Source organism: Triturus cristatus, chromosome 5_2 (assembly GCF_964204655.1).
Source record: "Triturus cristatus chromosome 5_2, aTriCri1.1, whole genome shotgun sequence".
Lineage (NCBI taxonomy): Eukaryota > Metazoa > Chordata > Amphibia > Caudata > Salamandridae > Triturus > Triturus cristatus.
Window position 1 is genome coordinate 570,347,706 of NC_140588.1, and position 24,386 is coordinate 570,372,091.

The 24,386-nt window shown below is 42.5% G+C and overlaps 1 long non-coding RNA gene across 1 annotated transcript in view; it reads right to left on the bottom strand.

The window, feature by feature from the left end:
* Positions 1-5,477: 5,477 nt before the first annotated feature.
* Positions 5,478-24,386, bottom strand: part of LOC146825651 (uncharacterized) — a 142,938-nt gene continuing 124,029 nt past the window's right edge. The window contains exon 2 of the long non-coding RNA XR_014961898.1: positions 5,478-6,552. This is a non-coding gene — a long non-coding RNA (uncharacterized LOC146825651). The remainder of the gene's footprint in view (positions 6,553-24,386) is intronic.

Genomic DNA, 24,386 nt, shown 5'->3' on the forward strand with positions numbered 1-24,386 from the left:
CAGCGGCGAGCTGCCGGGGGTCGGTCAATTTACTGTCGAGGAGGTGCTGCCTGAGCTCGACGAAGCAGTTGTTCGACAGGTGTTCCCATACCATGAGGTTAAAGAGTTGTTCGTAGGTCGTTACATGGCTCCCCTTGATCCACCCCTCGAAGGCTCTGCTGAAATAGTTTACGTACTCCACCCAAGTTGTACCCGGGATCCGGGTGCAATCTCTGAACCTCTGGCGGTACATCTCGGGCGTGAGACCGTAGCGGGTGAGGAGGGCAGCCTTCATGTGGTCGTAGGACGACATTTGGTGATCTGGGAGCTGCAACAGGGCATCGCGACCTTCGTTGACGAACCTCCCCCATAGTCCAGCTCCCCAATCACTCCGGTCGATCCGGTGGGAGGTCATGGCGATCTCGTAGGCTTTGAACCACTGCTGTATGTCGTCTTCTCGGACATACTCTCGGACAACATCCTTGGGGATGTGGACTTTTTTCTCAGTTGCCCCTGGGGTGTGTGGTCGCTCAGGCACCCCCGTCTCTTTATTCTGTTTCCGAAGTTCTATTTCCGCCAGTTTGCGTTCGTGTTCGAGTGTTATTCTTTTTTCCTCAAGCTCTCTCTGTCTCTGTTTTTCTTCTCGCTCCTCTCGGAGCCGCAGATGCTCTAGATTTAGTTTCTGCTCGGCTAACTTTAGTTCACCGTCCATCTTGAGTCGTGCCATTTCCAACACGTGTAATCTGGTCCTTTCTCTTTCCTGGATCTCCTCCTGCGAGAGGCCCGTTCCCCTCTCCTCGGGAGCCGTGGCGTTCCCCTCTGGTGCGACACTGTTTTGGTCGGAGGATCCGGTGATCCCAGTTTCTGCCCACGACTCAAGGGCGCGCTTCAAATCCTCTTTGGTACTCAGGCCGGTGGTAGCAATGCCTAGTTCCATGCAGAATTGTTTAAGTTCGCGGTGGTTATACTCTTCCAACTTATCCATTTGGAACTTTTCAGTGGAACCGCTATCTTTAGCTGACATCGTGGTTTTGTCGTGGGGTGAGCTACTCTCTGTACGATTACGCGTTGATTCGGATCGCGCCGCTGGCCACCAATGTTAGACGGACCGGGAGGGTCGGCCGAGGACAAGGGGAGAGGTCTCCGGGGAGAGCCGTCTCCAGCGATCGTACAGACAAATAACTTCCCCCCCACAGACAGATACCACACAAGGAGATGAGTTAGCGTTCTTTATAAGCACTTCTTAAGGTACGATGAAAAGGTACAAGGAGGTCTGGACTCCGGGGTCCCCTCGATTCAAGTCTCTCAAGATGGGAAAAAGGGGGTAGCGGGACAGTCTGGTAGTTGAGGTGGTGTGGTGGGTAGCTCACAATCCTCGAGCTTAGGTGGTCTAGCTGGTACGGGCCGCGGCAGCGCCAGCAGGTCCCAGTGAAGATGGTCGATACACGGGCCGCGGCAGCGCCAGCAGGTCCCAGAGAAGATGGTCGATGTACGGTCCGCGGCAGCGCCAGCAGGTCCCGGTGAAGATGGTCGTTACAACGGGCCGCGGCAGCGCCAGCAGGTCCCGACGAGGATGGATGTTGCAGAAGGCCGCGGCAGCGCCAGCAGGCAGGACGATAGATCACAAGATAGGGCTACGGCAGCGCCAGTAGTCCGTCAAGGCTGAGTTCTCTCGGTGTCTCTCGACTCCAGGATACAACTGCCTTCCTGCTCCGCAGCTGCTCCAGTTATAGGGCAGGTGCCCTTTGATGTCCGGACCCTCGCACTTGGGGGTCGGAGGGTCCGGGATGAAGGTGTCCAGACACCCAGCGGGGGGTGGAGCCGGTGCCTGGGGGAGCTGGAGGCGATCGTCACCTGGCGGGGGAGAGTCCTTGGCACTTCGTCCTCCCATTGACCTGCCAAGTGATCCGCTCACCTCCTGGGTGGATGGTGGTGCCGGGATGTCGGGGCCGGCCAGGCCCAGGGTTAGGGTCGGGGGGAGGCCACGCGGCCTCGTGGCGCAGGGCCCAAGATGGCAGCTTGACCCGGCCGAGGGAGCCGGTGGTGGCTTGGGCCCGTGCTACAGGGAGGTCCGAGGGCAGGAGTTCCGTCGGGAGACGGGGTGCGGGTGATTCTCGTGGGCCGCGCCTGGGGGGCCGGGGCTTGGGCCCTGTCATGCGGGGAGGGCGCAAGCCCTTCGTGTGGCCTGTCCAACAATGATAAATCAAAGATATTTATTTATTTCCTATCTTGCACGTTAGTAATCGAGCCTCCAAGGGGTTGAACTGAGGAAGATCGCTCATGCTCCTGAAGTGTGGCAACAGGGCATGAAAACGTCGGAGATAATTGCTGGCTTTGCAAATTGAAGGAGGCCTGCAGGTATTCAAAGAAAACTCATATAATATACCTCCATTACATTCCTAAAATCCCAAGTCTGGATCACCTCAAGTTGCTTCGGCCATGGCTTGACTAATGGTTGATGGTGGTTTAACGATAGTCAAGGGTACCTGCTTACTAATTTGCACTCTTGTGGGGAAACAGTCTACTGGCTTGCCCTGAATATATATCCATGTGGCCTGTCATAACTGGGACTCATACTTCTCCCTTGGTATTATAAGTGTGTGAGAGTAGGGATTTGCTACATGATTGTTGCATATCCCATAACTGGGACCCCTATCTAGGTATGTAGTTCTATGGTGTAGGGGTATTCAAAAGGATTGGGGTGAGCAGAGCTGTTACCTCGGATCACCGATTCTGTGCATGCTCAACTATTTTACTATCCTTTAGCCCCTATCCATGCCAAACCCATTGTAAAGCCAAGTATATGTGTCTGGTTGGAAATCGCATGAACTTGAATGAAGCAAGGAATTTTTGTGTTCCCCCTCCATGGACCAAGTCAAGACCAGCAGGTCAGCCTGTGGACTGCAAGGTGCAACACTTTAGAGCTGTGAGCAAGGAATGACAACAACTATAGATCTTATAAAAAAACAGATGGGTTGCCTGCCCGTCTGTAGCCTCCTAAGCCCTGGTCTGGCCAGTACGCTAGAACTCTGAAACATCTCTGATTGGATAGTGTTTCTTGTTTCAGATTATAAAACCGGAGCAACAATACACCTGTGTATTCGAATGCCATGGAACGGCATCAGACCTGCAGGATATTCACTTAAGAATAATTTCAGACATTTGGAGACAACTTTAAATCTGAGTGATCAATTGGATGGACCCTAGATGTCAATATTTCTGATTATAAGTTGAATGATTTTGCTTATGCGGATGTCACCGTTTGACATGAAAGAGACCTGGACACCGGAGCAGAGAAAGGCTGATACCACAGGCAGGAAATCTTGCGTGTTTTGTCTGAGAGAGAGGAGAATTTATCTCTAGGACAAAGGAAAAACACTACTATTAATAATAAAGGAGACAGACTCACTGCTGTGTATATACTCTTGCCTTTAGTCAGAACCAGAGTATTAGATCCAGCTGACCACTTTTCTACCCCGAGGATCTTCTGTTGGTGAAGTACTCCCATGAACAGTATCCCCCATTAGCTGCCGAGCCCGAACAAGAAACGTTAAGTGTAGAGAATGATGCCCTTCTCTGACGGACCAATAACAAAGCAAGCCTGGCAAGGGGTAAGCAATAGAGAGACAAAACACCATCAAGCTACTTCTCCCTCTTATAATCCCTTCCCATCTTTGTATATCAGCCTGGTGCCCTGCACCGTCCCCATCCACACTAATCAAAATGACCACAGACCTGCAAGTGCCTGTCAGATAATGCATGCTAGATCCTTGGAATGTGGGTGCAACCCTGAGGGTCCCTGGCTCTCCCTCACACTCTGCCCCAGTCACCGTGTGCCACACAATTGTATGACTTCTCACCCCCCCCCCCCCCCTGCACTAGCTTTTAGTATCCCTGACCTGCATCTGGATTCAGCAGCGGTTTCCTGTGCATTGCTGCCCTGCCTGAAGAATCCTTCGGCGTCCCAGACTTTTTGAAGAGATCAATTGCCTGTAGAAGCTCTGAGTGGCAAGGGCATGCTCCCACTGATGAAAATGACGCAGAAGTCCCTCTGCTTCCATCTCCTAGGTTTACGATTGTCTGACAACAAACATGCTAAGACTGAACATTATGAATGCTTGTAATCCTCGACAGAAATCATATTCTGCAATTGACTAATGTCTCTTCTCTACGGTCCTCTTGGGCATTTAAAGATTGTAAAGCACGTGAGACGGCACAGAGCCGAACAGTCAAAGAAACTGAGCATTGGGAACCTTATTTTCAAGTCTCACTGAACATAAATGGTCCTTAGTGTAAACAATATTCTTCTATGCTCGATTTAAAGAGATAGCAGTGGGACGACAACCTAATATACGTTGCACATGTTCTTCGCACAATCAACTTTCAAGAGTAAGCACTCACTGATTCTTCTACCTGGCCACCTCCTGAAAGTCATAGTCCCAAACAGAAGTTGTTTGTGGCTTCATTGATTACACAGACAGCAGCAATTCTTGCTACAAGGATTTCTTAGTCCCCCCTTGATTTCCAGAGTCGTGGGGAGCCAGCCTGATACAATAATAGTGTATAAGAGACCAACGTGAAAATACAGGGCTCTGTGTCTTTGAGTATGGCTGAGATTGTAAATCTTCCTACAGTCACTGCAAAACAGAATAGATGTGTTTTTTTACTGCATTGAATATGGCCCTATAACTATTTCATCAGTACAATATTTTTGTATTTCACTTGTGGTGTTTATTTCGTGATTTCACTTGTGATGTTTTTTTTCATGAAGTACTCAGTTATCTGCTGTTGTATTGAACAATTTTGTCAAAATTACATTTTCTGAACAGTGTGACAAATTAGTACTAAACGTCTGGGAATCCTGAGCTGGTACAAGAATGAGTGAAATTTATCTCACCAAAATATATATCAGTGGCTTTAGTGGGAATATTCACTGTAGTTCACATGTTTGTACTCGGCAAATAGAGGTAAGAGACATTTTAATAAATAGATTCCAAGATTTTGCAGAGTCTGCCCTAGTATATTATGAATTAAGATGAAATCACTTAATTCTGTATAGTTTAGAAAAGTAAAAGAAAGTGAGTTAGGGCAGAGACATTTCACTACTTAATGCATGTAAATACACTAAGCAACTGGAGCATATTCCATTGGAGGTGGGTTGTAGTCAAGGGATCACGAGATAAATTATCAGGGAAGACGCAGTAGTAGCTCAAGAGGTACTCTTCTGCAGGAAGGTGAGACTTGCACTGAGATACAGAACTGGTTGGCCACATCAGAAGGAGTGTTAAAACTGCTCTGGAGCACACATGGGAAGCAGTATGTAGTAGTGTGAGAACAAAGATAGAGATAGCAAATAGTTTTAAGATTGAGGTACATGCGTGAGATGAGTGATTAAAACAATTTTTCATAATGCGTCCGATGCCTTCGTTCTGACTTGTCATGTGGTGCCTGTCTGGTAAACTCATATTAACTGTGAAATTGTGAAAAATTCAAAGATGCAAATTCTATATATTTTATGGAAATGAGCATACAAGAATGTTATCTGTTTCTTTCAAATTTCGATTCATTACCCGTTTGCTGAATTTTGAATGAAGCTAAGTGGTGGGTTCAATCTCGCTGTTTTACAATAAAGGCAGCCGTTCTGTTTTCTGTAGGTCTCCACAAGGCTTTTTTCACTTCTTTGTTTCGTAAACCATAGATGAGTGGATTCAATAGAGGGATAGCGCTAACATACACAATGCTCGCCATCTTGTTTTCGTCCATGGAGTAGTTTGAAGTTGGCCTCATGTAGATGCCCAGGATGGATGAGTAGAACAAGACTACGACCATGAGGTGGGAGGAGCAGGTGGTGAAGGCCTTGCGTTTCCCAGCTGTGGAGCGTATCCTCAGTATGGTGGTGATGATAAACACATAGGATGTAAGCGTCAACAGGAAGGGGCTGAACCCAAATATTGTACCTTCGGTATAAGAAAATAATTCCATACGGGCATTCCCAGAACAAGATATCACCATTAATGCTGACGTATCACAGAAAAAATGATTAATTTCTCTTTTCCCACAGAAAGTTGATTGTGATAAAAGGACGGTGTGGGCTACAGGTAGGATGGATCCTAAAAGCCAGCAGCCAACAGCCAGCACCAAACAGACAGTCTTGTTCATGATGACTGTGTAACGCAACGGGTTACAGATCGCCACGTACCTGTCATAAGCCATGGCAGACAGAAGATACAACTCCACAACGGTGAAGAGCAGGAAAAAGTACATTTGAGTGATGCAGACACAAAAGGAAATACATTTTCTCTGGGTCAAAATCATCTGTAGCATTTTGGGAACTGTTACTGATATGCAACAAATTTCCAAGAAAGATAAATTGACGAGAAAGAAGTACATGGGGTTCTGAAGGCGGAGTTCAGCGCATATCACACATATAACAATAGAGTTTCCCAGGAGGACCCCAATGTAAATTAAAAAAACACAACAAACAAAGGGATCTGTAAATTTGGGAGGTCAGAAAGTCCTAGAACAACAAACTCACTGGTGACGGTGTGATTACTTATCTCCATTAAGCCGTCTCTGGAAAGAGAAAACAGGGAAAGAAATTGATATTATTTAAAAAATGTGAAAAGCCAACAAATATCCAAACTTCTAATAGTCTAGTGCTACAATTAATAGATGGCTTACTTTCACTAGGCCACCACTTTTAAAGTCTTGGGCTTTCCTGTTGTTTTCATGTATGTCAGTCAACTCAGTTGGCTAATTGAACTAAACTAAGATTATATCCTTCAGGCTGCACTGGTTTGTTTACTGGGTAAGCGATATGGAATCCCTGGTTAAGTGGCAGGTGGGAAATATCTAACTAAATAGTTTGGTTTGTGGATTTGTAATCTCCACCATGTTAGACTCAGATGCTGTCCAATGTAACCATGGTATTGTCTCTCTGTCAAAAGAGTCCAGTGACTTCCTTGGTTTGAGACCAAGGGGCATATTTATGAGCTCAAATGAGATTCGTCAAGCCATGCAAGGCCACCTTGCGTGGCCCTGCATGGCTTCATAGATCTCAAGTAATGTAATGCAGCGCAAATCGCTCCGTTGCAATACTCTGAGCCAGGAAGGTGTTTCCATGGGTGTTAGTGGGTGTTCCCAAACAACATCCATGGATTTTGACAAATTCACAGACTAAGAATAACAGGTAAACCTGGGAATGTGCCAAAAAGATTTTCCTCTCCAGGAGAGGCATGCGAGGAAAAATATCTTTATTTCTACTCATTTTTTCCTCTTTCTGCAACAAACATAGAAAAAGGAAAACACCTCTCGGGATTGCTTTTGTGCAGAAAGGTGCTCAATCCTGCATGCAACGGAGGAACCCTTGCACCAGGGGAAACAACAGGAATGTGCCGTATTGCCTTAAATATGGCACATACCTGCCCTTGCCCAGTGATGCAGGACAGTGCCGCTCAGCAAGGTGACTTGCTGCGCCCCTTTTTCATAAATATGGCCCCAAGCTGATAAGTGCCGTAAAGAGGCAGTGCCTGCTTGGGCTGTAGTACCCATGCTTCAAGCTGTAAGGGAATCAAGGAGTCACCAGATCAGCTCAGAGAGTTTTTTGGACTGGCCAGCATTAGCACTCATCTAAATACTTGAGCTGTTGCCTCCAAGCAGTCTGTCCAAAATGAACTCTGAGTGCACTGATGCTAAGTCAAGGTGATACACATTTAGTAGCAATAAATCTATAAAAACTCAGTGGTGAGGGTCTTAGTAGTAAGAAACAAAATTCCACCAGACTGACTTACAAATCTTGAATTGCACAATTTTCTTTTCACAATAATGCTTGGAAGAAACTTCTGATATTATCAGAGTAATCCACAACTTCTTTAGCCTTTAGCAGCGCATGTTCTCTCTCTCAGCATTTACACCACCATAAGTCTTTTTACTGCAAGCTCCTATCGAACTGATCAAATGCTTTAGAATCATCTTTGAACTTTGAAATGCTGCTATTCGAAAACATTTTGATCTGAGAGAAATAGAACATTAGAATAAATTGGGATCAGCTAACTACGTAAATAAATAAAATAAAAAGTAATCTTAGAAGACACTTTCTTTTGCTTCAAGCCTTTTCTTGATTTTGTGCCACTCTGAAGCTATGGAATCCATTTTGGACATCTCCTTGGACCAGCTCCTTTCAGTATCTAAGTCTGAAAGTAGCATTTTCCAGCTGGCAGAACATAATTTACTTACTGACTAGGTCCACTTAACTTACAGTCTGTCCATTGATCCTGGTCCCCCGATTACAACACTAAAATAATGCAGCAGCTTTAAAGTGATGAAGACAAAGATACAAATTATTGCAATGTTGTGGAATGTCTCTCAGGGTTTGTACTTGGTCCCTGTGTTTTTCAACCTTTATTTGAAACCTGCTGAAACGTTTCATAATGTCAAGAAAATAATGCAATAATGTGCAGAATTAACATGCAGGCCTAAATGAAAATAGATGTAATTGAATGCAAAAATTGTAGAAAGCAATCATATTTACTACGCCTGAATAGCTGAAGTAAGATTGCCTGACAAAAAGGTGACATGACTAAAGAATACTGACATAACCCAACATGTTTATTTTCTGACCTTCCCATAGACATGTTTCCCAAAATGAATAATAGTTGCATAAATGTTTTCTCTAACTCTGCAAATGTTTCAACTTTCACAAAGATCACTGTTAACAAATGAATGGAGATTTGTTATTTAGGGCCTGATTTTGATCTCGGCGGACAAGTTACTCCGTCACAACGGTGACAGATATCTCGTCCGCAGAAATATAAATCCCATGGGATATAATGGGATATATATTTCGGTGGATCTGTCACCGTTGTAATGGAGTAACCCATCTCCCAAGATCTAAATCTGGCCCTTTGTGTGGTAATGAAGAAGTTCACATACAAAGATGCAGCATTTCTAATGAAAGCACATTATGTGAATATGTAAGCCAAATACCATTGTATTTGATAAGAAATGTTTAACTGAACACTATTGCTTAAAGCTCATTCTATTCTTGGTGAGAAAACGAGCTGTGATCCTGTTCCCTTAAGAGCATTGAAAGATGATTGTCTGGCTGTATAAGAAAAGAGAGGACTAACTTCAACATTGAAAATATATGTTATAATACATTTTTGCTGCTTGGTGGATTTTTAAAGCAGCCTTTGACCGTGTGCCAGGGGAGGCTCTTTGGGCCAAGTTAACAAAATGGGGAATACCGGCCAAATTACTGGAGTCAACCATCCAGCTGCATACTAACACCTGGATTCAAGTCCAGCTTGGCACTGGCTCTCTCTTATCCAGAAAAATACAGACATCTAGGGGAGTTAAACAGGGATTTGTGCTAGCTTCCCTGCTTTTCAACCTGTTTTTAGCCGACCTCTCAGTAGAGCTAGATGTAATAACTAGTAATTCCCCTAGGATCGGTGGTGCGCAGATCAGCAATCTCCTATAAGCTGATAACCTTGCTCTCCTCAGTCTCACGAGAGTTGGGCTGCAATGACTTCGAAATAAATTATACAGCTATACCACCACAAGTAATTTGGAGGTCAACCTAAAGAAAACTCTAGTGGTGATATTTGGCAGGAAATGTCATAGAGGCAGTGGTTGGTCATACAACAACCTCCAAATCTCAGTAGGAAAAACGTATAAATATCTGGGAATGTACATCAACACTAGTGGCACTCTTGTCAAGCACGGCAGTAAAATTGCTATAAAAGCTACAGCTCTTCAAATCAGTCTCTCTAAATTCTCCAAAAAGCTGACAGGGCCAAGCCTAGTCCCAATCCTGGAAGTCATTTGACCTAAGATAGGCCCCACATTGTTGTACGGCTTAGAAATCTCTTTGGGCAAGCTCAGCACCAGACTAAACCAATACGTGACTAAGATCTACAAAAAGGTGCTTCAACTGCCCAAAATCTCATCCGCAGCCCAGATTCGATTGAGCTAAGCCTCCTTAACTACGAAATGCAAAGTGCAGGTGCTTTTCTCAACCTGTGCCACAAGTTGGGACAGGCTAGAGCTGGCTCCCTTGAGTCCCTATTATCAACAACTGACATCAGTTCCAACAACCCTGGTGGGTCACATAGCCAGTTCTTTAATGAATGTATGCTGCAATGATCAGCAAGTGAACTTTGGAATCTCAACCCAAGTAAAAAAAAACATTCAAATCAAGCAGTAAGAAGCGTATCCAACTGTTTTCCTACCCTTCAGACAGGGCGATCCTAGCTAAACGCAAACATGCATGGGCAGTAATTAATTCTTACCAGTTGGCCTCCCCATTACCATACCGTGCTTGCACATATTCCCTGCACCTAAAGCAGAGATTGTTGGCGCTTTGACTGGGTGGGTGAGCAGCCAAAATATCGAAACTAAAATATCTACCTACACTAATATCGAGTTTTAAATTTCGAAGGGACAGAATATCGATGTCAATAATATCTATGGACAGAATATCGATCCTAAGGTAAGTATTTTAATATCGATGTTAGTAATATCGAAGTTAGTAATATCGACATCAAATATATCGATTTTACTAATATTGATGTTACTAATATAGATATTTATATTATTGTTATGTATTTTATTATGTATTTAATATGTATGTGTTATATGTTTTTAGTTAAGTGTTCTACTGGTTTTAACATATATGTATACAATTTTTATATGTTAACAATGGTTTTTTAAGTCAATTTTGTGTTTTAGTACCGTAGCGGGTTGTGGGTTTATAGGGGAATAGGGTGGGAAGTAATTTAATTATATGGAATTAATTATACATTTTTAGGAATTATAAATTGATTTTAATAAATTTTTGCGTTTAAGTTCTGTAGCGGGTTGTGGGTTTATAGGGGAATAGGGTGGGAAGTAATTTAATTGTAATTAATTAATAATTTATTTTCATTTATTGGTATTGATAATTATATTATTGTTAGTTAAGTATTAATTGGTAATTAATTTTTATTAATTGGCAATTAGTTTTAATTAATTAATTAATTGATAATTATGTTAAGTGTATTATTATATTAGTGGAGTGTGTCGTGCGTTTATAGGGGAATAGTGTTGGAAGTAATTGAAATCTAATTAAGTAATTATTAAATTAGTTGTTGGGTATTGATAATTAATTAATTGGACAATAAGTATTAATTGGTAAATATTTTAAATTATAATATTATGGTTATGAAAAATAATTAATTGTTGAATAATCATTAATTGTGAATTAAATATAATTAAATATTATGCATTGATATTTCTAATTAATATATTAATAGGTAATTATTAATTGGTAATTAATGTGTAATATTTATTATTTTGGCGTATGAAAAATATTTAATAGTTCAATATTTTTTAATTGGTAATTAATGTTTCATAATTAGTATTTTGCGGTATATATTTTTTAAAATTGTTAAATATATTTTAATTGGTATTTACTTTTAAATAATTCATATGTTTTTGGTTATGAAAAATATTTTATCGTTTAATATTAGTAATTGTAATTTCTACCCCTACGCTATCCAACACTTTCCCTACTGTTGCACTCTCTGGAGTGGGAATAGTAATTTTTTCCCCTTCGCTATCCAACACTTTCCGTACTGTTGCATTCTCTGGAGTTGGAATAGTAATTTTTACCCCTACGCTATCCAACACTTTCCCTACTGTTGCACTCTCTGGAGTGGGAATAGTAATTTTTACCCCTACGCTATCCAACACTTTCCCTTCTGTTGCACTCTTTAGAGTTGGAATAGTAATTTTTACCCCTTCGCTATCCAACACTTTCCCTACTGTTGCACTCTGTGGAGTTGGAATAGTAATTTTTACCCCTACACTATCCAACACTTTCCCTACTGTTGCACTCTCTGGGGTGGGAATAGTAATTTTTACCCCTACGCTATCCAACACTTTCCCTACTGTTGCACTCTCTGGAGTTGGAAGAGTAATTTGTACCCCTACGCTATCCAACACTTTCCCTACTGTTGCACTCTCTGGAGTGGGAATAGTAATTTTTTTCCCCTTCGCTATCCAACATTTTCCCTACTGTTGCACTCTCTGGAGTTGGAATAGTACTTTTTACCTCTACACTATCCAAAAATGTCCCTACTGTTGCACTCTCTGGAGTGGGAATAGTAATTTTTACCCCTACGCTATCCAACACTTTCCCTACTGTTGCACTCTGTGGAGTTGGAATATTAATTTTTACCCCTACGCATTCCAACACTTTCCCTACTGTTGCACTCTCTGGAGTGGGAATAGTAATTTTTACCCCTACGCTATCCAACACGTTCCCTACTGTTGCACTCTCTGGAGTTGGAAGAGTAATTTGTACCCCTACGCTATCCAACACTTTCCCTACTGTTGCACTCTCTGGAGTGGGAATAGTAATTTTTACCCCTACGCTATCCAACACTTTCCCTACTGTTGCACTCTCTGGAGTGGGAATAGTAATTTTTTCCCCTTCGCTATCCAACATTTTCCCTACTGTTGCACTCTCTGGAGTTGGAATAGTAATTTTTACCCCTACACTATCCAACACTTTCCCTACTGTTGCACTCTCTGGAGTGGGAATAGTAATTTTTACCCCTACGCTATCCAACACTTTCCCTACTGTTGCACTCTGTGGAGTTGGAATAGTATTTTTTACCCCTACGCTATCCAACACTTTCCCTACTGTTGCACTCTCTGGAGTGGGAATAGTAATTTTTACCCCTACGCTATCCAACACTTTCCCTACTGTTGCACTCTCTGGAGTGGGAATAGTAATTTTTACCCCTACGCTATCGAACACTTTCCCTACTGTTGCACTCTTTGGAGTTGGAATAGTCATTTTTACCCCTACGCTATCCAACACTTTCCTTACTGTTGCAGTCCCTGCAGTGGGTATAGTAATTTATACCTGTACGTTATCCAACACTTTCCCTACTGTTGCACTCTCTGGAGTGGGAATAGTAATTTTTTCCCCTTCGCTATCCAACATTTTCCCTACTGTTGCACTCTCTGGAGTTGGAATAGTAATTTTTACCTCTACACTATCCAAAAATTTCCCTACTGTTGCACTCTCTGGAGTGGGAATAGTAATTTTTACCCCTACGCTATCCAACACTTTCCCTACTGTTGCACTCTTTGGAGTTGGAATAGTAATTTTTACCCATACGCATTCCAACACTTTCCCTACTGTTGCACTCTCTGGAGTGGGAATAGTAATTTTTACCCCTACGCTATCCAACACGTTCCCTACTGTTGCACTCTCTGGAGTTGGAAGAGTAATTTGTACCCCTACGCTATCCAACACTTTCCCTACTGTTGCACTCTCTGGAGTGGGAATAGTAATTTTTTCCCCTTCGCTATCCAACATTTTCCCTACTGTTGCACTCTCTGGAGTTGGAATAGTAATTTTTACCCCTACACTATCCAACACTTTCCCTACTGTTGCACTCTCTGGAGTGGGAATAGTAATTTTTACCCTTACGCTATCCAACACTTTCCCTACTGTTGCACTCTGTGGAATTGGAATAGTATTTTTTACCCCTACGCTATCCAACACTTTCCCTACTGTTGCACTCTGGAGTGGGAATAGTAATTTTTACCCCTACGCTATCCAACACTTTCTCTACTGTTGCACTCTCTGGAGTGGGAATAGTAATTTTTACCCCTACGCTATCCAACACTTTCCCTACTGTTGCACTCTGTGGAGTTGGAATAGTAATTTTTACCCCTACGCTATCCAACACTTTCCCTACTGTTGCACTCTCTGGAGTGGGAATAGTAATTTTTACCCCTACGCTATCCAACACTTTCCCTACTGTTGCACTCTCTGGAGTGGGAATAGTAATTTTTACCCCTACGCTATCCAACACTTTCCCTACTGTTGCACTCTTTGGAGTTGGAATAGTCATTTTTACCCCTACGCTATCCAACACTTTCCTTACTGTTGCAGTCCCTGCAGTGGGTATAGTAATTTATACCTGTACGTTATCCAACACTTTCCCTATTGTTACACTCCCTGGAGTGGAAATAGTAATTTTTAGCTCTACGCTATCCAACATTTTCTTTACTGTTTTTTTGGGAGCTGGAGTAGTAGCTTTATTGTCGGTGCTATTTAATATTTTTTGTATTATGTTAGCTAATGTAATATATAATTAATTTTAACAATATTCAAATTAAATGTAATTTTTTAAATGTGTTATATATAATTATTTAATTTTTATGACATGTTATTGTTTTATGTGTATGATGTATTTGTAATTTATAATAATTTTTAACAAGTTATAAGGTATTAAAACAATTATTAAAATGTATTATTAAGTAAGTATATATATTATATATTATATGTATATGTTTAATTAATGTTTTATTACATCATATATATATTAATTATTAATTTTAAACATAATAAAAGATATTTAATTATGTTTATTTTATTTATAAGTATTATTTGGTTTATTTTACCTTTTTTTTTAACTAAAAAATACTTTATATTTTTAATAACGATATTTTTGTCATTCTATATTTTATTTTCGATATTTTTGTACTTACCATGTTGTAGATAGGATCTCGATATTCTTGTCATCGATATTTTTGTGTCGATATTTTTGTAGGTCGATTTTCTGTCCGTCGATATTCTGTCAGACATTCGACTGGTGAGTGGCACTTTCTGAAACATCTAGCTCCCTGGCGGCGTCTATCAGACGAGCTTGTGTGTGGGGGTTGCGGGGAATTAGTCGAATCCCTGGAGCATGTCATATGCATCTACCCAGCACTGATGGGCCTGCGTAGACCAAAACTGAGGCCTGAGTGGGAAAAACTGGGAAAACTGGGAGTCTGGTCCTGCAGGCAGGACATCATTGTGGCATTGAATCCAGAGAATACGGCCCTAAATATCAGTTTTACGATCTTCAGTCACCTTGCATATCATAGGTTCAAGCAGCCTATCGCCCATTCAGAAATTTAAGCTCCGGCCGTGTCAAAATAAGGAAACAGCCACAGGCGGACACAACAACAGTATACAGTGTAAGTAATTTTTGCCGTACTTTATTCTCCTGATCCGGTGATTTGGTGAGTCCTATCTCAGTCTCATAACAAGGAATCATCTTACAAAGTCAACAGTACAGCTCGGGCTGACTCTATTTCCTCCAAGCTCTACTCTGAGTGCATCAAAAGACTGTGGTGCCGATCACGATCCGGTAAAAAAAATCCCCGTACGACTCGTATCCGGTCTTTTTACCGTACGAATCGTACAAGTGCCGTACAAACTGGCAAGTACGATTCGTATGGTAAAAAGTCCATACGAATCGCATTGGGAATTATTCCCCACACGTCCTCGGGTCGGAAAAAGTGTCCGACACGTCCTCGGACGATTCACCGTACAAACGTGAAAAGCGAAGTCCGACCATGCAAGTACGATCCGTCCCGGGCGTCCGATTTTACCCCCAGCTACGTGCTGGGGGTACGCACCGTACATACACGGGTGGGGGTACGACTCGAACGTACACGGGTGTACATACACGGGGGGTACGACACGTACAGTTCGACACGTACACGGGTGTACATACACGGGTGGGGGTACGACTCGAACGTACACGGGTGTACATACACGGGGGGTTCGACACGTACAGTTCGACACGTACACGGGTGTACATACATGGGGGGGTTCGACATGTACAGTTCGACACGTACACGGGTGTACATACACGGGGGGTTCGACACGTACAGTTCGACACGTACACGGGTGTACATACACGGGTAGGGGTACGACTCGAACGTACGGGGGCTGGGGGGGGTTGACTCGAACGTACGGGGGCTGGGGGGGTACGGCGCTTACCGGGCCACCTACTCTGGTCGTTTCGCGCCGTACTTCGCTTTTCCGGCACTTTTTGGGTGCCGTGAAAATATTGCCGTCCGGACTGCTGTCGGTTCGAATCGTACTTCCTGGGTCGTGAAACGCTGCCTGGAAACGTCCCGACGTCACGTCGCTGCATTCCCGGATCACATTCGTATGCAAATTTTCGTCGGTCGGTGTTTTTTACGATTCGTACGGAAATGGTGTTTCCGTGCGAATCGTAATTCCATGTTTGTAAAGTTTTACAACCGGGTACGAGTCGGACGGAGAATACGCTCCGACCGACGGTTCGTACCCGGTTTTTACCGGATCGTAATCGGCACCTTCTTGTGGTAAACTGATTACTTAATTGAGATCCCTCTCCAACAAACCTCTGACTTTGACAATTACAGATATTCTTTAGGCTCTAGGAAAAATCCCAATCTCTGGTCATTCATAAATAAAATCCATCCATGGAAATCTAATCATTTCCTTATGCTAAACTGACAAAAATTATTCTCTGCATAAACACAAGAACAAATTAGATTTTCTATGTTATACATACTGACAACAGAAATCTTTTCACCATCAACTTCCCCCTCTGTAAAATTTTAAGATTTTACTGTAGAAACCAAACCTCACTGTCAACCCAAATATTAAACAAGTAGTTAAGTCTGCCAACTTCTTTCTCCACTTACGCAAGAAATCAATAACTTTCTGCAAGTGCTTGCCATCTGTAGATTAGACCTCAGAAATGCTGTTTTAGGGAGAGCTTCACTATCCTCTCTTGACCTGCTCAAGGCAATACTACACTCTGAAGCTAGACCTACCAGTAATTGTCAAAAAATCAAGCTAATTACGCTGCCTTACCTGTAAGCTTCAGATCTGAGCAAACCCTCATGCCTGGTCAAATTCACCACCATGCCAAGCAGAAAGAGAGAAGCTAAAAATTCCTTCAACTCAAAGGATCTCCCCTCAGAACCCTCATGCACAGAATCACTACGTCTAGTGCTGCCGACTCAGCCATTACGTCTCTCCCCCTTAATAATATAAGTAAACCCTTCTTTCACGTGATTAGGATAACACACCTCTTCCACTTTTACCTAAATTAACTTACTCGCCACTACATTTAAATTAGCAGCACATTTTATGCCCCCATCTTTTCCAGCTAATGACTGTTTTATAATCTTGCCTTACAAAAGGGCACAGCTAGATTAAAAAAACCTTGCCGTAGAGGCTGTCTTCAGATCTGTGGTGCTCTAGATATATTTTATGGTCATTTATTCCAAGTTCCTAAAGGCCTAAAAATATGCTCTAAAACTGCTACTGATATATTTTTAACCCTTCTTTATAGGTTATCTAGTTTTGTAATGTTTACATTTAAGTTTCTTATAAATAGGCCTCATACTGCTTGTGGTGATGGTGCACTATAAAAAAAAGTTGGATGCATAAAGAAAATGACATAGAGGCCAAGAAGCCTTAAATTTAATGCAGGTTCTAAATAGCTGGATAATCCCCGCAGCAGTAATTGTTTTATTAATTTCACAGATCTTTAACACCAAGTGGTAATTAGTGATGGAATTATTATGAGTGTAGCACAGTAATTCTGTCACAGTTAAGAATAAAACAAAATGGTAGTATTAAAGATGTGGAGTACAGCAGCCTGACAAATGAATATGTTTGCTTCTCCACTGAATTATTATAGCCGTCTAAAGGAAAGTCAGAGAAGAATTTCTGCAAGTTTACAGTCGGCGCTTAGGTGTTTGGGCTACCAATGAAAAAACTTTTATTGAAAGCCCCAGACATTTATTAAAAAATATTTAATTTTATTCAGATTATTGCAATAGCAAAGAACGACAACTACCAAGAGTCAAGGTGCAAACTCAAAGTCCAACAATCAGCTGGCTCTGTCTTCACATATGACCATTCCCAAGGAAAAGCATTTCCTCTTTCTTCACTGCGTAGCAGCCGGATATGTGTTTCACCTTGGGGACTGTTCTAATGGTGGTTTGGGTTGGGAGTGCTGATTATTATTTTTCATTCAGCTTATTATTGAGTGATTTAAAAGTTGTGGTGGCTGTGGCATTAGCATTGTGCTCACTTGGTTGTGCTCTGCCTTACTATAGATAGCTTTACGGCCCTCTGATATCCAGGTGATCTGTTGAGCAGCTCTCGAGCACCTGATACAGAGCGCGATGGTCTTAGTCTCCACGCTGTGGGATTGCAAGGTCGTGTCAGGTATCGGACATCCCTCACATCCTGACGCAGGCCCCTGCAGTGCTTTCCCGATACTATCAGATCCCACGAGGTGCAGTAACCTGTTTTTGGTACCAGGGGAGCTGCAGACAAGGGGGATACTCATGAACCGCATCTCGCTCACTCCTGACAAGAGTTTTTTAAAGACCAGCAACTCGTACTTCCCGGCCCCAAGTCTCTCCCATTATCTAGGACCTTCGGGAACAGGGCTTTTCTTGTGCATTTTTCACATGCACATCGCTTGTGTGGTGCTTGTTGACGTTATTCCTGCACAGCACTTGCGCTGTCCTTTTGGAATCTATTGTTAATATACATCTTAAAAGGGGCTTACATCCCGCCCCCTTGCCTTTCATTGGTTCCAGTACTTGGCACTTACTTTTCCTCCATTTCTATTGTCCGTAGCATGCTATTTCCTGTTCTTCCTCATGTGTTTGCTCTTATCAGTTTCATGAGGCCCAATTACTGTTTTAATATACTTTTGTAGCTGACGTTTTAAAAAATATTTTTCCTGCACCGGGCGTGCGTGGATATCCAAAGGCTCTTTTACTAATATTATCATCAGCGCGCTCAAACAGCTTGACTTTAATAATAGTCTTTCAGGACGTTGCCTTGTTTTAATGAGTCATACGTCATGAGCGAGATACAATCATTCGCTCTCATCACATTGTTGTTGTGTAATTCCTTTAATGCTGGTCAGCATAGCATTAGATGCTAGTTTTGTTTAGTTAATTAACTTTACAATGTTCAACGGAAAGCAGCAGCTGGGAGTGCACACCGTAAATTTAAAAACAAGAACACATTCATTTTTGGTAGGCACGGTGAGAAGAGGTGATTTACCCAGTATCACAGGATGTTGAGCCGGCGCAGAGACTCAAACCTGGTTCCACAGTTTCCAAGTCAGCAGCTCTGGCTGTTATGACACAGCCCTCTCAGATTGATCCTATTTTTTAGGTCTCGCCTACGCAGCGCGCATGTGCTGCATAGGCAAAAAGACCTAGCGGCTTTAGCGAAAATGGTGGTTCTTCCGCGATTGATTTATTACTTTACTAATCAACCTATTATAATACCGCATACCACATTCAAACTGATGAACACATTGCTGACTGATCTCATATGGGGATCTGGGAGACGGCGCATTAGCCTTAAAAAACTTCAACTAGGTACACACAGTGGTGACCTGGGTGTCCCTGATCTCAGGGCGTATTATTACGCATGTCAATTGCAGTGGCTGTCATTCTGGACTGCTGGGCGTAACTTACAAGAGATAGGATTCACGGACAGAGATATTGACAGAGGAACCTTGCATGCCCTGTTGCTACCTACTAGCAAGATCCCGAAAGGTCTCCCTCCACTGCTGCGCACCGCACTCCACTGCTGCGCACCGCACTCCAGTGCTGGAAGGCAGCACTACACTACACATGTGCACCCCAGGCTTACGCCGGCAACATTCCATTATTGGGAATCCCACTGATGGATGGTAAACTAACTAAGCGTAGACAAGCGCCGTGGCTGGAAGTAGGGATCAGTACGGTGGCTGACCTCTTTGGGCCGGGATGCTGTTAGATCATGATAATTTTGTCCATGAAATAGGGGCACCGGCACATTTAATGCATGCCACATTGATACAATATGTGAAAACCAATTGGGCCCCGCAACGACAGGAACCCTCTACACATGACTTGGTCAAGATGCTTTACTACATGGGAAGAGGCAGACACCTGATTAAGTGGATATATACAGGGATACGCTTCCACACGGAGGTTGACCTAACACCGCTACGCACAACTTGGGCATAAGATACAGGGAGAGCTCTGACTGATAAGGAATGGGTGGTTATCGTAGCTCATCCCAAAAAAGTGTCAAGGAATGCAATATTTAAATTTATCCAAACCATGGTTCTTCTCAGGGCTTATCTCACCCCTTATAAATTGGACACAATTTTCCCGCAGACACAGCATTACTGCCCCAAGTGCTTGTCGGAGGGGTTAGGCCTTATACACATGCTATGGTCTTGCCCAAAATTGCGAGGGTTTTGGGACGCAGTTCGACAAATTATTAAAACGGCCACACATCGCGAGATATTAAATACAGTAGAGGAATGTATCCTAGGGCTGCACAAACATGTGTCCGAACATACAGTGCAATACCGTTTTGTTGATCTGGCACTCCTTTTAGCGATACGTGCCGTCACAATGAGATGGAAGTCAAAGAAGGCTCCCAGAGAACAGGTTTGGCATAGTGAGATGCTCCGCTGGGGTAGTGCTGAGAGTGCGGCAATTCGCCGAGAGGAGCTTAGAGGGCTACGCAAAGTCCCAATAGCTCTAGAATGGGATATTATGTTGGAGTCGCTTAAAGCTGTGGATGTAGACCTTTACCATACCACTAGTTCCACACAATAGAAGGTGTAATACGGGGCTCATTCCCCGGAAGTCATGAAACAAGATGAGTATTTATAATATGCAGTTTTAACAAGAGCCCATGATGTACGGATTATGCACTGGACTGTATGAGTATGCATAGGACTAGAGGGAGGGGGTGAATATGAACGAAGATGGTTTATTGTTATATTATGGGTGCTTCAGTTACTCAGTTCACACACGGTACTAGATATGTTAATAGGTATAAATATTGTGAGCCCAAGTCGATGACTTGTTAATATGCTTGACATGTGCCTACATACTCTGGCACCCATGTATTCAAGTCACTCTGCATAGATGTATATATTGTCAATTTATAATTCATTATGCATTATTCTCCCCTGAATGTAACCTGTATAATAATGATGTAATTACCTGGTACCAATGGAACGCTGTAGTTTGAAAAACAATAAAAATATGCTTAAAGAAAAAAGAGGATTTTGGTCAAGAGCTGAGTATCTGCTAGGGAAGTTTAACACTATTGCAGATTGGAGCGCCAGACACCTGAAGGATTCCAGCGCATGGGAATTGAATAGCCCTCTCTTTCACATGATCATGGACAAGGTGGGGTCTGTTGCAGGAGAACTTGTTCACATCTTGACCAAAAGCTCTTACACTTCAGTTGAAGACCGGATCCACTGGCATTGACAACAGATGATTTTTTATAAGGCTGGAGCCAGTTTCTGGGGTACTCCTTCCCTCTGTTCTCTTTGATTACCAGCTGACTGCCCAACTCAGATGTCAGATGGCATCCCTCATACTGGTGACTCCGCTTTGGAGATCACAAGCATGGTTTCCAGTTCTTCTTTGAACTTTCTATTGATTAGCCAATTCATCTGCCTCAGAGTACGAACATGCTAATGGATACCTGCGGCAACTCACAACCGTTGGCCCTGGACGGCGCAGTCACACTCATGGCCTGGAGGATTACAGGAGATGCTGGGGTGTCCCAGGCATTTCACAACAGTCTACTGATCTCATTAGTGGGGCCTGGACGGACTCCACCTCTCAACAATGTAGTTCAGCTTGATGCTGGTCCAGTTGGTGTGTGGGATGGAATTTGGATCCTGTGGGAGCCAACGTAACACACATCCTGAATTTCCTTTCAGAATTAGACCACATGGATTGGCTTACGGCACAATCAGTTTGATTGGTTTGTCAAGCACTAATCTGTTTAACCCTGCAGAGACAGGTGGAAGTTCCAGACACTGGCTCCCAACTCTACCTCTGTACCACTGCAATTTCAGCAACTTCCACATGGCAAGGACTAGGGTACCAGAGGGGATATGGGAATTGGACAACAAGAGAGAAGAGTGTGCGAGATGAGCGGTTCCTTGTTCTCGTATCATTCGGGTGTTGAACTCCCGAATCTTTTTAGGATTTCTTGAGAAGTTCCTTCAGTGGTGTAACTTGTAATGTTAAAAAGATGGTTATAGCAGATAATTTCCCTTGGACGATGATATTCCTTCCTAAGTTCTCCGTGGTGTTTAAAAAGTACCTCCAAATTCCCTCTTTCGATGCACCTACACTCCCGTTCTTTAACTACTTTTAGAAAAAGAATGATGGATTAGACTTATTCCAATACCTCATCATTCACACACTTATCAATACGTTTTCACAATTGCTTGTGTGTACGTGCCTTTTATTTGATCACTCCATGTTGCTGAAATTTCTAGACTTGACAATATATTTCTTGCCAGTTGCCCTAGATTCACAGATGTAAAATCACTGTTTAGTACTGTGCAGGTTTTACAACAAATAATGTAACATTTCATGACAACTGAACATAGCATAAGAAATTCACAAACCTTAAGTTATTTTAATGTATTAACATCATACATCACAGACACTTAGTTTGCATTAGTTTCACATTCACCAAGTTAGCTTTAGTTTATTTTTTGTCTTTCTGTACTGCAGGTCACTGTTTAAGCTAGCAGAATCCACACTAAGTCAATCTACAACCATGCGCTTTTATGCGGCACGTTACTGCTTTGCTGCTCATTCCAAAGTGCTTATTAATCTGTCTTTTTTGTTCTCTTTGTTGCCGGTGTTTGGTTGAGTGTTGCCGTGGTTCATAGATGCGTAGAAGGGGATCCTGTGTGAGTGGGGCGCCAACCAAATCATGATGCTGCCTGGTGAGTTTTCAAAACAGCAAGCAGCTTCTGGAAAATGGGCGTGACCTTAAGAGAAACTACACCCACAATGGCTGCTAGTTCAAGTAGGTTTCCTTTTTCAGTACTCCCTAGTCTGGAGTGGAAGAAGCGTAACTTGGTAACCTTCCAAGGCTGTTTTTCCAATGTTGTACTTTGTGTTTGGCGGCACTATAGGTTTGTGTTCATTAGGGAAGAGCATACCTGTAGAGGTTACAGGACCACGACATTTCCGCGGGCCATAAACCTTGTCATGAGTTTCCAGTAGGGGAGCATCCCTTGGTTTGTAAGTTGTTGAGGGGATTCAGACTCTCTATCCCACTTCCAAGTGCAGATATGCAAAATTATGGATTATCAATGTAGTCCATGTCTTTTTGAATTATGGCAGGATAACGTTTAGCTTTCCAGGAAAGAACTTTCTGATAAGTTAGCAATGCTTTTGTGCTTAATTTCATGTAAACCAGTGTCTGATGTCTGGGCATTGGATGTATCTTCCAAAACGTTTAAGCTGGACAGCATAACTTTTAAGGTGTTTTGAAACACCAAGAGAAGTACCAGGACTATCTATTAGCCAGCATTTCCGGATCACCTTAAGTTTTATAGGGTTCATTGCCTCACAGTGTTTGAGACTCTTACAGAGGAGTTAAGACCTGCAAAGGCCAAGAAACTGCTGATCTCATTAAAAAGCCTTTTAAACCTGTCTCTTCACCTACCGTTGTAGGTGGGTATGTTTGGTAATGAGGGGGGGGGAGGCAGACATTAATACCTCATGTTAAAGACCACCTTTGACTTGAGTGGCCATGGCCTCTAAGGCTCTGGTGCTTGGAGGTTGTTTGAAGTACATCATGAAGGCAGACTCCTCTTGTAAGTTCTATTTTAAGCCAATAATGAGAATGACTTCTCTGGTGGCAAGTAGGCTTTAAACAAGCATCATTTAAGCTTCCAGTCCTGACATAAGTTGTCAAATTTCTTAACTATAGTGAAGGAAAGTTTCAGTTCTAATATGGACACGGAGCCAAGAATGATCCCACTCATTAAATGACAGGAGTCTCGTTGCAAACCCTGCAGTGTTGTTATGATGGATCCACTTTTGGACTAAGTATTGTTTCAATAGTATTTCTAATTGCTGATGTTTTACTTATCTTGTATGTTACTTTGTTAATGGTTAGTTGTTTGACTTTAAGGTATTGTGGGTTTGCAGAGATCAATAACCTCACAATTTAGTTGTTTCATAGATGAGGACCGGAAACCAGAGTATCAGTAATGGAGGTTTAATACTTGTTCTTTTCACATGAAGATAGAGGAAGTGCTTATGTGGAGGTAGAGCCGAGCTGATTGGCGGACTTTGAGTTTGCACTTGGAGTCTTTTGGGAGTCGTAGCCTTTCACTTGTTTCATGGTCTATTTGTTTCTGTGGCTGTTGAGCTAATCTATGGATGGAAGAAAAGAACAATCCCAGGTCCACGTCTTAATTGAACTGAAACTTTCCTACACAATAGCTAGGCAATTTTATAATCTTCAATAGCCAAGGACAATTCACATAGCCTTGATAGATGGATTTGGTGTTGATGGTAATCAGCTAAAGCACAGTAAGCAGGTAGCCAATCTCCTACATCTTAATTTGACAGAGGCTTCTTCACATGATCATTCATGAATACCATCACTAAGATTTAGATTTTTCTTAAGAAAAAACTGTCTAACTCCCATTCTTCAAAGACTGAACCAGTTCCTAGAGGTTCAGGGTAAAGTT